This window comes from Periophthalmus magnuspinnatus, chromosome 8 (assembly GCF_009829125.3).
Source record: "Periophthalmus magnuspinnatus isolate fPerMag1 chromosome 8, fPerMag1.2.pri, whole genome shotgun sequence".
Classification (NCBI taxonomy): Eukaryota; Metazoa; Chordata; class Actinopteri; order Gobiiformes; family Gobiidae; genus Periophthalmus; species Periophthalmus magnuspinnatus.
In genome coordinates this window covers 7,507,702-7,521,753 of record NC_047133.1, presented here as the reverse complement: position 1 = coordinate 7,521,753, position 14,052 = coordinate 7,507,702, and positions in this window count along the sequence as shown.

Below are 14,052 nucleotides of genomic sequence, written 5' to 3'. Positions count from 1 at the left end.
CTGTGCAGTGAGTGGGTGGAAATGTCAAAATGCTCTGTTCTTTGCATTGTGTGTTCTGGTAAATTGTTTAGGCCATAGGAGAATCTGTATTAGGCTAAAGTCACTGCCTCCTTATTCCTGCGACTAAACCACATCTAAACCAGGTCTAAATCAGGACTAAACCAGGTCTAATTCAGGACTAAACCAGGTCTAACTCAGGACTAAACCAGGCCTAACTCAGGACTAAACCAGGCCTAACTCAGGACTAAACCAGGTCTAACTCAGGACTAAACCAGGTCTAAAACGAGGACTGAAACAGGTCTAAAACGAGGACTGAACCAGGTCTAAACCCAGCCTAACCCAGGTCTAACTCAGGACTAAACCACTATAGTGTGTATGTGACTATGATGTGTGTAGTGTGTGTATGTGACTATAGTGTGTGTGTGACTATAGTGTGTGTACTGTGTGTGACTATAGTGTGTGTGTGACTATGATGTGTGTAGTGTGTGTATGTGACTATGATGTGTGTAGTGTGTGTATGTGACTATAGTGTGTGTGTGTGACTATAGTGTGTGTACTGTGTGTGACTATAGTGTGTGTGTGACTATGATGTGTGTAGTGTGTGTATGTGACTATGATGTGTGTAGTGTGTGTATGTGACTATAGTGTGTGTGTGACTATAGTGTGTGTACTGTGTGTGACTATAGTGTGTGTGTGTGTGTGACTATATTCAATTCAATTCATTTATTTTTGTAACGCCCAAAATCACAACAACACTTTTCTCGAAGGGCGTTCATGTTTTGGTTGATGGGGGAAACTGGAGTACCCGGAGGAAACCCATCCAGACACGGGGAGAAACATGAAAAACTCCACACAGAAAGGCCTGAACAATGTAAGTGCTTGTTCTTCCTCTATAATCCTGAAGCACTTTACTGTATCTTATAATTTTACCCATAATCCAGCGGCTCTATAATGGTACAAAATTAAACACCGGAGGCACTTACATGCTGAAGGAACGTTTGAGTATTTCACAGTAGTCCATATATTCTCAGTGATTCATACTAAAGACACAGACTCACCTCTCTCCTAAGAAGTTTCCGATGGCTGTTTTGTTGAGTCCTTCTTTATAGAGAAACTCAGCCACAGGCGACCCGGGGATCCAACCAAACCCTCTTGCTGTGAGGCATGAGTGTTGCCACTCAGCCACCGTGCTGCCTACACACAAAAAACAAAACAACAGACACACTATAGTGTGTGTATGTGGCGTATATGTGACTAGAGTGTGTGTATGTGACTAGAGTGTGTGTCGTGTGTGTTGCTCTCATGTGTTTTACCTTTGTTCATTCCTGGGACTTTTTTTTGACACTGTCCTAAGCACTGTCCTGGACGTAAACCAGGACTAAACCAGGTGTAACCCAGAACTAAACAAGGACTAACCCAGGTCTACCCCAAGACCCCATCCAGTTCAAAAATCATGGCTAAATTAGGTATAACCAAAAAATTGGTCTTTGAAACACTTATGATAAACATTGACCACTGCAGACCAGGACCACCCCACAAGAGCTGCTCTAGACCAGGACTAAACCGGGACTAAAACAGATTCTAACCCATGAAAAAAGAGGTATAAACCAGGACTAAACCAGGATTAAACTAGGACTAAACTAGGTTCTAACCCATGAAAAAGAATTATAAACCAAGACTAAACCAGGTCTAAAGTAGGTAAGAAAAGGTAAACTTTTCATCGATCCCTTTTGACGTAAATTCCTTCTTTGCATTTGACCCTGAGCCGAGCCACTGAGGCGATCTGTGCAGCGCCGAGGATCCATCCCCATTATCATGAAAGCTAAAAAAATATGTTTAGGGATGTGTTTTGATTCATTTCATTTGAAAATACCAAGGCTATGGTGTCAAAGACGGCACGCTTCATGCATTATGTATGAACACATCAGCTCTGAGTACAAAATGTTCACTTGCTTCTTTTTACTGTGCCTGTCTCATGAACAGACGCCGCAGCTGTCACGGATCTTAACGCTGCTGAAAACATGAACACTCATTGTTTTAATGTCAAAAATCAGGCCTCAGAATGTGAACGTATTTCTTATCTTCACAACAGACTCCCCTTTTAGTTTTTATGTCTCCTATGGCCGTATGAATGTTTCAAAGTGTTTACTGTGCTTTGCTTATATATATAAATGCATATTTAATGTTAATGTTTAATGAATTAATTATTTTCATTGCCTTAACCAAATCCCAGTTGCAAATGTTGTATATTTTAAAGATATTTGCTTCAGGATATGGGCTTACTTTAGCATCTTTTATGTGTTCCTCACATCAGCACATACACATACTGCTCCCAACAGTTCTTAAAAAAACAAACAAACAGTTGGACAGTATGGACACAGATCTCTTTTTAAATTGTAGAAATTAGACTTAAAAAGTACACAGAATGGAGTTGATATAACTTTGAATGGTGTCCAATTAAAGGTGCGGGACATGACTTTGTCTTAAAGAGGGGGTGTTATGCAAATATGACTTTTTGGAGCTTTCTACCATGTTTTAAAGCTGTTCCCTCATCAAAAAAAAAAAAAAAAAAAAAAAAATTGAACCCTTCTGATGTTTAGCTGAAAGATTCTGTACAAGGCTCCGCCCACCAGCCTACGTCACCTACGCTCCCACATGACAATATTCCATAAATGTACAAAAACATGACACAAAACTCTACGCTACAACTTCGCAAACCTGATGTGATGTGCAGTAGTTTCATTAGCGGGATGTACGCTGATGTGATAGTGCTCTGAACGGGGAATGAAACTTATAAAACATGTTAATGCATTGTTTTGGGCAAATTTAGCATTTTCCAAACAATAAAAAGTAACATGGTGATGTAAATATGTTAAGTTTTTGTAGTTTAGTGTAGTTTAGTTTCTTTTTAAACGGATGATTTTCTACAGCGAGGTTTTATTTTTCTGAATGGTTCCTTAGGTTGTTATGTTTTAATAATTTATTTTTTTATTGCTGAAAGAACTACAAGTACGTCCAGAGCAGTGGACAGGGATGGGGGATAAGTAGAAACAGCAGAAAGCCTTGAGTACAGGACAATGCATGTTTACTCAGTATGAACATTTTACAGTCAGAATAACGAGCCTGACAGCAGCAATTACATTTTTTTTCAATAGAAAGTGAATTGGAATCAATGGAGCCGGGAATGCGTCCACGGTTTAGACCCTGTTTAGTCCTAATTCATATGTGGTTTGTGAATATGAAGCGGGATGTCGTTTCCTTGGGCTTCTCCTTTGTTGAAGATGACAAAGAAGGAAAAACACCACAGGGCCTTTTTTATATATAGGATCCTTAAACTGTTCATTATCGAAGACGTTTCTCCGCTCCGAACATGACGGGGGGTTCTCTTGATGAATCAAACAAAAGCAAAATTGGCTCTCAAATTACCACGGAACAAGTACTGGCTCAGCATAGTAGTCAGAATAATTTGAATACTGCCCACTGATATAAAGACGAGCGCAAAAGAACATGGAGACTATTTTTATGGGTAATAAAAGAACATCATGGAAGTAGAGCCGATAAGATGTGGGGGATTAGGCTTCGGATGTGAGCAGCAGTTAAAAATATCAAGATTTAAAGTGGCCGGATTACATTTTTTTTCTTGTATTTGAGCAAAACTTGTCTTTCTTCAGTAAAGATATATGGTATTAGCAGCTCTTGAGGTCAAAATGAGTCACTGTGTATTCTCTGCCTATCACTTTAAAGCGTTTTATTGTACAAGAATCAAGATATTCTCTGTTAGCAAGTTGTGAAAAGCTTATAAAGTCATCATGGAGAGTAATTAGGGTGCTCTTAAGGTGTGTGAGGGATAACTTTGGACCACCATCTTAGTTTTCTATAAGGTACAGCACATTTGAAGATGAAAAAAGCCTGTTTGAATTAAGAAATGTTCGGATTAAAAGTGCAAAAATAAATGCCAAGTCGCAAATTGTACTGCAGTTGAAGTTTGAGTTTATCCTCTGCTCTTTTGTATATTTAATCCCTCCAAGTATGTGAAATCGTAAACGCTGGACTTTTTAATCAGAAGTTCCAGTTCAGACTTTGGAGGAACAAATATCAATCGATTAATAAGTTTAACCACATTGAGCAGAAAAATACAATAATAATAAAAAGCTCAAGATCCTGGGTAAAGGGCAGTTTGAGGAGGGTAATCGCCCTCTAGACAAAAGTGTAAGCCTCTTTTGTGTCCTGCAGGATCACAGCAGCCTCCAGGGGGAGCCAGGTGACCTCTTGACACACAACACGAAAGCTTCTTCTAAGCCTCTCTCTCATTTCTGTTGTTTCTGTTACTGATGAGACAAACCGGTTCCTCAAAGTGTTTCCCTTAGAGCATCTTCTGCCAAATTTCTTGTAAAAACTCTGTTGCATTGTTGTAAAAAAAAAAAAAAGGAAAAACAAACTGCTCAAATCACACAATCCAATAGTCTTTAACTTCTGTCCTTTGAACTGTGCATGCTGTACTTTATAAAAATGTAAAAAATTTAACAAAAAAATCAATCCATCCATTTTCCTGCGCTTATCCGGTTGCTACAGTCTAAGCAGGGACTCCCAGACTTCCCTCACCCCAGACACTTCACTCCAGCTCCTCCAGTGAGACCTTAAGGTGTTCCCAAGCCAGCTGAGACACATAGTCCCTCCAACGTGTCCTGCGTCTTCTCCTTCAGTTGGGACATGCCTGGAACATAAACATGCAGTAAGTTTACAAACTGCTCAGTGTGCCAGCTAGTCAGCCACAAGAGCAGCCAGCCAGGACCATGCAGCTATTTCTTATGTTAAATAGCACGGATTAAAAGTTGGCCTTCGTTGGGTTATTTTATGCCTGTCAGACCAACAAAAAATATTTCACAACACTTTATTTTCTATTTTCTGAGTTGCCGGCGACATCACATCACATCTCAGCATAAAGTTTTGCACATATTCCACGCCTCAACAGGTTTGTTCAAAGATGATGAGAATAAACGAGTTGACTTTGGGGAAAAGCAGAAATACAGTCATAATGAGTCAGTGTGAAAAGTGCACATTCGCAGCCACAGTGACCTCATGTTATGGGAACAAACCACGCGTGACCTGATTGGCTGTCGCAGAAGTGTGTACTCTAGATCATACACAACCGGCTTTATATCTGTACCATAAAAAGAAGTGGACTAAACGAGTGTGACGTCACCCATAGCATCACCTAAATGAAGCTCATCGAGGCTAGCAGCTATAGGGATGATTTTAGACTCAAGTTTCATATGTGGAATTGTGACCTCGAGTATCATAGCAACCAAAGAGCCAATCAGGAGCGAGGTTGATGACCCTTCCTGCCCGTGTTACGACCCAGCTCGTGCGGGAAAGGGAAGTAACGAAAAGAAAACCAAGATGGAAAAATGGTAAAATAAGAACAGGAATGATAAGGGTAAACTAAACAAAAAGGGACTAAACATGTATAAATAAACTGTACCTTGCAAGGATTTGCAAACTAAAACACAAATTTCACAATAACAAAATCTTATGAAACAAACAAAAAGTCACTACCCCTGTAGTAACTAGACCAAAAGAGACACGCACAAATTGTCTGCTGGCCTGGAGTGTTGATTTTGGTTTAAATCCTTGCAAGGCACCGTTTGTTTCTATATGTTTAGTCCCTTTTTATCTAGTTTACCCTTATCATTCCTGGTAATCCAATTATTTCTTATTTTACCATTTTTACATCTTGGTTTTCTTTTTGTTACCTGCTTTGTTACCTTGTTTTTGTCCCTTTCCCACACGAGCTGGGTCAGCCCGCACCATTGGTTTAGCAAGGCGTGGCAGCTTAGCAACTCTGTCAATGAAACCTGTTGCTAACGCTAGCGGGGGAAAGAAGGCGCCTGATTCATCTGTTATTAATGTTCATGTCTTGATTTACGGACACAATGGTGAAATAAAAACCTTGAATGAACACAACAACAATATCAGAGAGAGGAACAACAGTTAGCAACAGTTTTTCAATGTAAAGTGAATTGGAGCCAGAGCTACGTCTATGATCTCTACGCAAAGTTTGTCCATACATTTTATTCATTTGATTTTCACTTCAATGGTTATAATATGTCTCTGATTAGCTTCTATATAAGTCATTATCCCCTGTTTCTGACGCAGATTCAAAGTTTAAGCTGAAACGTACAGTAAATATATTGTTCTGAACATTGAAAGGCGTGATCTCATTTGAACGTATTTGAGTAATTAACCAAACCAAGGTCGGGCAGTGAATAGACCAAAGACTGAATGGAGTTTGAGGAGAGGCTGAAGGAATTAGACTTAACGTTTAGATGGTAAAAGATGAAACATTGAAACAGGGATTATAGAAAAACAGCACTGAAATGAGAACGGAAAAATAAACATCAGGTATTTGAGGGTTTAGCCGCTGATCCACAGGTTGCCGGTGCGATTCCAGCTCCCACAGATGAACGCTGTCGTTGTGTCCTTGGGCAAGATGCTTAACCCACCTCGCCCCCAGTGTCTGCGGTGGGTGAGTGGGTTCATTTGCCGTTTTTCAGTTGTTCAAATCAAAATATTCCGCAAACAGTAAAAAAAAAAAAAAAAAAAAAAAAAATTACAGCGTGTAACATTTTCTGATGTGGGGTCTGTCACGAGCTTGTTTCCTTGGAGATGTATCGCTTTGCCTGGAATGTTCCACTATAAACCATTACTGTTAACCTACTTAGCATTCATTAATATTGTTGTTTTACTTCAATGGGGTATTAAAGAGGAGGTATTTTACTCTTATGGGGTATTAAAGAGAGGGTATTTTACTTCTATGGGGTATTAAAGAGGAGGTATTTTACTTCTATGGGGTATTAAAGAGAGGTATTTTACTTTTATGGGGTATTAAAGAGGAGGTATTTACTTCTATGGGGTATTAAAGAGGGGTATTTTACTTCTATGGGGTATTAAAGAGGAGGTATTTTACTTCTATGGGGTATCAAAGAGGGGGTATTTTACTTCTATGGGGTATTAAAGAGGAGGTATTTTACTTCTATGGGGTATCAAAGAGGGGGTATTTTACTTCTATGGGGTATTAAAGATTATAACACGGCAGAAAGCTAAAGAAAACCCTCATTAAGTCCATTTTGCGTCATATAGAACCTCATGAAGTCATCAAGATTTTTCTTAATATAAATGTGCTTGCAGTTTGTTTTTTTTTTTGTTGTTTTTTTACCATGTCTGCTGTTTTAGTTCTCACTCTCCCATCTAAAAATACCCCCTGACTGTACAAGTGTTTGGGTGGAGGAAGTGGGGGTGAGACCACTAGAGGGGGCTGTCAAACAGAAGTGAAACTAGAGCGTTAGTGTCTCAAGCAAAAGTTCACAGAGTGGACCATCGTTTTAGCTCATACTCACATAGAATCAAGCTCTTTACTGCTTTTCCATTGTTCTGGTGATGAGTTTAAAGCTGCTATTTACACTTTTATTGAACTGCATAATAGTACGTTCATTTTAAGTTGATATTTATATGGTGTTTTTGGCGAATATGGCATTTTAAAACAATAAAGGGGCCCATGTTACACTGTTTTCTGATCTATGTTATAATGTTTCATCATCACAAACAGACCTGGAGTTGTGTTTTGTTTCACACACACACGTTTAACACACAAACCCTGCATATTTAAAGTTCTTCGCTCAAACACTCTGTTCCACCTTGTGATGTCATGCGGTAATACAGGAAGTGCTCCCCTGTGTTTTTAAACTCCACACACCTTCACCAATAGAATCATTTGGATAATTTCAGCCCTGGAACTGTCAATCTGTGGTGAACAAAAGGTTTAAAAAGTAGCTGTTAACTTGAAAACTACCACTTCATGACATCACAAGGTGGAACGGAGCATTTTGAGGTTTGGAGATGTGATAGACTAATAATAAAGAGTTACTCGAACATGTGCGAATGAAACAAAACACAACTCCAGGTCTGTTTTTGGGGAAGTAACAACATTATAACATGGATTAAAGCTCTAAAGAGTACATTTTGCATAATATATGACCTTTAAAGGAAACATGGTGACCTAAATATGTTATGTGTTTGTCGTAACCAGCGTGACGTAAGGACCAAGGTTGCAGACTCGCAAAGGTTTAACAATGTCTTTATTCACAACAATCGTGATAAAAAGGGTAATAGTTCGTCGTATAGTCCGTAATCTTAAACAAGGCAAGAGTCAAAAACCATAGAAGCTGGGGAGCGTTGGTGCGGAGTCGTGGACGTGGAGGGACAGAGGTGTAGGGGGAGCAAGGCGAGACAGGATCATACCAGGGCTGAGGTGCATGAGCAGGGGAGGTCCGGAGCTGGTTCCCGGCGGATTCCTGGAGGAGAGTAACAAGGTTCCGATAAGCATGAGCAGACACAGATCTGAAGCAGTGTAAAGCCAAGAGCATATTCACGTGAGTACGCGGACGTTCCGGCGCCGAGTGACTCGTCCATACCCCTCTTATCCGCGGCAGGTGGCGTTGATTGCGCTGATGGGAAGCAGGTGCGCGCGGGAGAAGTCAGGATTCCGCCCAGCTCCGGAGACAGACGGGTGAGGGAGGGGGGAGACGAGGGCGCAGGGAGAGCAGAACAGGAATCATGACAGTGTTAGCAGTTAATACCACATAGAAGTACAATTTTCTCTCTGTAATACCAAAAATAGACAGTGAACCATAATAAGGCAACAACAGGGATGATAGGGACTAATATACAGGGATGGTAATTACATTTGAGTGTTTGTGGCGCACTCCACCTGGAAATTGAACCTGAGATTTGCTATTACGAGATAAAACATGACATACAAACGAGTTGGTTGAGCATGTGCCCACTGATCCGAAGGCTGGTGGTTAGAATCCCAGCTCTCCACTGATCCACAAGACGCTGGTTTGATTCAAACTCTCACAGATGAACGCTGCCGCTGTGCTCTTGGGCAAGACACTTCACCCGCCTGCCTTGAACGTGGAAAAACACTTTATAAAAATGTGCCAGTTTTGTTTTTTTGTTGTTTTTTTTCATGCATACTTTTAGTAACGTACACATGTGGCCACTTTCCAAATCGTTCGCAAGTTGTATATTGTGAGGGAAATGACAAGATCTTCAGTTGTTAACCTTTAAGAATGTGACTTTTTATAATTTGTAAAGACTTTCAATTCAAGGTTATTTATATAACACATTTAAAACAGCTGATCAGAGCACTTCAGAAAAAAAACAAGTAAAACAAATATACAGATAACACGATACATAGGAAAAACACAATAAAATAAAATAAATAATAATAATAAAAACAATACAAATAAAACACAATAAAATAAATAATAATAATAATAACAATAAAATTAAATAAAACCTCACGTGTCTGGGGTGAAGGAAGTCTGGGAGTCCCTGCTTAGACTGCTGCCCCCGTGACCCGGCCCCGGATAAGCGAAAGAAAATGGATGGATGGATGGACAATAAAATATCCTGTCTAGTATTAAATGCCAGGGAGAAGAGGTGTGTTTTCAGTCTTATCTTAAACTGAGTCAAAGACTGAGAGGATCTGACAGGCTGAGGGAGGCTGTCATGAGGCTGTCGTTGCATAATTTCCAACACTTTAAATAAACCAAACTTGTGCAATTATGTCTAAATGAGGAATATGAACTTCCTGTACTATATCTTTTTGTTGGCTTATGTCTTTTATATTTGTTTTTATCTTTCCATCTGAGCCCTGCGTTCACACATGTATTCAGAGTCTGCCTCACAGTTGCCTCTGCAGCGGCTCACTTCCTGTTCGCTCTAGTCTCACCAACAACATCATGGCTGTGCAACGCAAAGCCAGTTTCCTCTGGGGAAAAGGTAAAAAATGTATCTTATTTTTATTTGAATTTGCCACAAAATGTTCGTTTTGGAGATATTTGAAAGTAAATGCATGTGCTGTAAGAGTGTGTGAGGATGCTAAAGCTAGTTTTGTGACGTTATAATGTTTTGTTACTGGAAAACAAATGAGCAGCAAAAATACTGTTTGAATAAAGATAAATTAAAAGTGCACTAGGTAACTTTTCCATCACTTGCTTGTCTCCATGGAGATGCTAGTGCTTTGTTTGGATTTTTTTGTACTTTCAAATTAAACCTATTTGACTTATATTTACTCAATTTATCAAAAATTCTGCATTCTTGTTATGGTGGGAGTCACCTCTCCACAGATCTGACCTGTAATTCGATAACCCTGGAGGAGCCACTTGATTGTTTCCATGGAGATAAATATGTCTGATGCACCACAGGGAAAGTTAAATAATCTCTTTTATTGGAGATCAGTGTTTGGTGGGGCATGAAACAGGAAAGTTACTTAGTGTCACTTTAAAACAAACAAAAAAATCCTTAGTGAATTCCTGTGTAAAGTATTTTGAGGCCTCAGTGACTGTTTCCATAGTTACAAATCATGAAATCAGTCATTAATTCAAAGTTAAAACGGCGTATTTGAGATCGACGTAATGATATTCATCTGTGACCTAGTTTTGATGAATGTGAAAAAAATCTAATTAATTAAAGCTGTAATGGAATAAATATAGAGTCAGTTATTCAACACATTTCTGACTGAATGATATCAATGATTTATTTTTTATTTTTTTATTTTATTACTTTCAAATGTGCAGTTTCACCTGATTTTCAAAACTTAAAAATACAATTATCAGTATCTGTTAAATCAGCCCTATTGTGCTTGTGTCTATAATTATAATCTATGACACTCATGGATCATTGTTATAATTTTCACATTTTAAACCACAATTCCACTATTCATCTAAAACAACTTAATAAAAGAAACAAGTTCTGCATTAGAAAACTGTGGTGCCCAATGGGAGCTGACATTTACTGATTATGTATTTTGGATTAATTACTCTGTTTATTTATGTAGTGTTTAAAAGTCTTATATTACGCAAAATTGACTCTTGTGAGCTTTAAGTCATGTTATAATGTTGTTACTTCCTCAAAAACAGACCTGGAGTTGTGTTTTGTTTCATTCACACATGTTTGAGTAACTTGAGTAACTTTATTATTCGTCTGTCTACATCTCCAAAGCTCAAAACGCTCTGTTCCACCTTGTGATGTCATGAAGTGGTATTTTTCAAGTTAACAGCTACTTTTTACCTCTAGTTCAGTAGAGATTTTACAGTTCCAGTGCTGAAATCATCCAAATGATTCTAGTGAAGGTGTGTGGAGTTTAAAAACACAGTGGAGCACTTCCTGTATTACCACATGGTGACATCACAAGGTGGAACAGAGTGTTTTCAGTTTGAGAGCTAGCCGAGATATGCAGGGTTTGTGTGTTAAACATGTGTGAATGAAACAAAACACAAGTCCAGGTCTGTTTTTGACGTGGAAACAACATTATAACATAGATCAGAGAATAGAGTAACATGGAGCTTTAAAGTATGAATCAGAAAAATACACTGAATTGTTACGAGATTGTGTGAGTTCATAAGTATTTCCAGTACGTGAAATGGAGTTAAATAGTCATGCAATAGTCTTGAGTAGGAACTAACCTTTATCTCAACAATTTTCATTAGAAAGGAAATGGTGGTCTTGGTTTTAGTGAGTAGAAAGAGCAAACAGAAAGGATTACTGCAGCAGCTCATGACTCCATCTAGTGGTGCTGACGAGGCATAACATATCCCTTATTATGAATGATTTAAGCTTAGTATTTAAAGGTGAAAAACAGTTTGCAGTGGTCCAAAGTTGCTCCTCACTTACCTTATCCATTCTGAACATCCTAATTATCCACCATAATGAGCTTATAAGCACTTTTCACAACTCTCTCTAGCACACTAACCAAGCACTTCCTGATTTTCTGACAAAACAAAGACCTGCTTATAAAATGTGTGACACATTTAGCTCAAATACAAAATGAATACAACTGGGTATGGGCCGTTTAAGTCTTTGACAGTCAGTTTAAGCAGTTTAACAAGTAAAGCTAACAATGACTAGCATGCTAACATGCACTTCCTGATTATCAGACAATAAAACAGACTGAAGGGGAATTATTTTAACCTCAAGAGCTGCTTATATAATATATTTGTGCCAGGTCAATATGGCATTTAGCGTCTCTATCTTCAGTAATTTCACTTAAAGATGTTTTTTTTATAATAAGATGCTTGAGATAAAATACAATAAAATATTGTTTATATTTTATGTTGTTACCTCCTCAAAAACACACCTGGAGTTGTGTTTTGTTTCATTCACACATGTTTGAGTAACACTTTATTATTAATTTGTCTACATCTCCAGCTCAAAACACTCTGTCCCACCTTGTGATGTCATAAAGTGGTGGTTTTCATGTTAGCATCTACGTTTTACCTTCAGTTCAGCAGAGATTTCCAATTCCAGTGCTGAAATCATCCAAATTATTCTGATGACGCAGTGTACGGAATTTAAAAACACAGTGGAGCACTTCCTGTATCACCGCGTGACATCACAAAGTGGAACAGGGTGTTTTTCAGTTTGCAAGATTTGTGCATTAAACATGTGCGAATGTAACAAAACCCAACTCCAGGTCTGTTTGTGATGAGAAAACAACATTATAACATAGATCGTCTTTAATTAGACGACTGTAATTAAGGCGTAGTGTTATGAAGAGGCACTGTGGGGAGAGAGAGTGTGTTTATATGAATGAACGGAGGGGTGACTCAGGGCACGGTTGCGCACTTAAATTGACAGACAGTTTGAACGAGGATGAAATTATTGTCATTTGAATTCCTCACAACACTCACTGAGGGCAAATGTGACCATAATGTTGAAGGAAAGAGGCATGTTTCTAAGAGCCATAGAACACACTGCACCTTAAGGGGGAGGTTCATATAGTGTAAAGGTATTAGATTTTTAAACTCTATATGCTTTAAACTGAGCTGAAGGGCAAATGAGTCACTATATGGAGGAATTTGCATTTTAAAAAGGCTGATCTCTGTTATAATGTTGTTTCAGGTGAAGAGCAGAGGAGACGTGAAAGAAACGCGTTTAAAGGGCCCATATGACGCTGTTTTCTGATCTATGTTATAATGTTATTTTTTCATCACAAACAGACCTGGAGTTGTGTTTTGTTTCATTGACACATGTTTTACACAGAAACCCTGCAGATTTAGGCTTTCTCTGAAAAAACACTCACTCACACTTTGTGATGTCATAAGGTGATACAGGAAGTGCTCCAGTGTGTTTGTAAACTCCATACAGCTTCACTAGAATCATTTGGATAAGTTCTGCTCTGGATTCGCCGATCACAAGGTGGAACAGAGCATTTTGAGGTTTGGAGATGTAGACAGACTATTATTTGATTTTATTTATTTGATTTTATTTTATAATTTTTTTTATTTTTGTTTATTTTATTCATTTTTCATTCATTTTATTTTATTTTATTCATTTTTTTCATTTTATTTATTTGTTTGTTTGTTTTATTTTGAGCACATACATCAGTACACTAAGTACACTTACTGCACATTTCACAAATTTGTTCTTATGTAGGCTTGAAAAGGAGTGGGAAGAAGAAAATGTATTAAATCCCATCCTATCCCTATCTTCCATTAGGACATAAATAAAATAAATAAATAATAACGTGTTACTCAGACACGTGTGAATGAAACAAAACACAACTCCAGGTCTGTTTGTGATGAGGAACAGAAAACAGCATATTATGGTCTCTTTAAATGCGTTTCTTTCACCTCTCCTCTGCTCTTGTGCCTTACCTCGTCTGCGCTCACGTCGAGAGCCTATAGTTGTCTCTTAGTGACAGTTTTAATATGTGACTTTTCCTCCTCCACAGTTGCGAGTCGACAGCAGTTGAACAGCCTTCACAGCTCAGAGTCTCTGGACGATACGCAGGTATGATCTTTGAGGGCCCTATACGCTCACAGACTTTTATTACACAACCCACAGCGAGACTGAGAAAATCATGGTTCAACTTTCACACTGTAAACATCAATAAAAGTTACGGTTCAAAACATGCCCTATGTAAGTTTTCTGATGAAGATTTAATTTAAAGGTCCTATATTACACAAAATGGACTCTTGTGAGCTT